Here is a 947-nt window from a genome sequence, read left to right on the forward strand (position 1 = left end):
TTGTTGAAGCTGATCCTGAACCTGAAAGGACTCTGAAGAGGAAGCTAAGGGAAGCTAAAGCACAACTCTCTGGAGAAAATCTGACAGAAATTTTTGAAAAAGAAGGAGACATGGCCGAAAATAATAACAATGCAAGGAAGATGCTTGGTGACTTTACTGCACCAAATTCCAATTTACATGGAAGAAGCATCTCAATCCCTGCCATTGGAGCAAACAATTTTGAGCTTAAACCTCAATTAGTTTCTCTGATGCAACAGAACTGCAAGTTTCATGGACTTTCGTCAGAAGATCCTTTTCAGTTCTTAACTGAATTCTTGTAGATCTGTGATACTGTTAAGACCAATGGGGTTGATCCCGAGGTCTACAGGCTTATGCTTTTCCCGTTTGCTGTAAGAGACAGAGCTAGAATATGGTTGGACTCTCAACCTAAAGATAGCCTGAACTCTTGGGATAAGCTGGTCACGGCTTTCTTAGCCAAGTTTTTTTCTCCTCAAAAGCTTAGCAAGCTTAGAGTGGATGTTCAAACCTTCAAACAGAAAGAAGGTGAATCCCTCTATGAAACTTGGGAGAGATACAAGGAACTGACCAAAAAGTGTCCTTCTGACATGCTTTCAGAATGGACCATCCTGGATATATTCTATGATGGTCTGTCTGAATTATCTAAAATATCATTGGACCATTCTGCAGGTGGATCCATTCACCTAAAGAAAATGCCTGCAGAAGCTCAAGAACTCATTGACATGGTTGCAAATAACCAATTCATGTACACTTCTGAAAGGAATCCTGTGAGTAATGGGATGCCTATGAGGAAGGGAGTTCTTGAAATTGATACTCTGAATGCCATATTGGCTCAAAACAAAATATTGACTCAGCAAGTCAATATGATCTCTCAGAGTCTAAATGGATTGAAGGAATCATCCAACAGTACTATAGAGCCATCTTCTGAA

General features: G+C 40.0%; 1 non-coding gene across 1 annotated transcript; it reads right to left on the minus strand.

Annotated features, from left to right (window-relative positions):
* Positions 1–503: 503 nt before the first annotated feature.
* On the minus strand, positions 504–611 carry LOC148550814 (small nucleolar RNA R71). The gene has a single exon (XR_015892793.1). It is a non-coding gene; the product is annotated as a small nucleolar RNA R71 (small nucleolar RNA).
* Between the last annotated feature and the right edge of the window lie 336 nt (positions 612–947).

Source organism: Arachis ipaensis, chromosome B7, assembly GCF_059453495.1.
Source record: "Arachis ipaensis isolate K30076 ecotype BB chromosome B7, ASM5945349v1, whole genome shotgun sequence".
NCBI classification, from domain to species: Eukaryota; Viridiplantae; Streptophyta; class Magnoliopsida; order Fabales; family Fabaceae; genus Arachis; species Arachis ipaensis.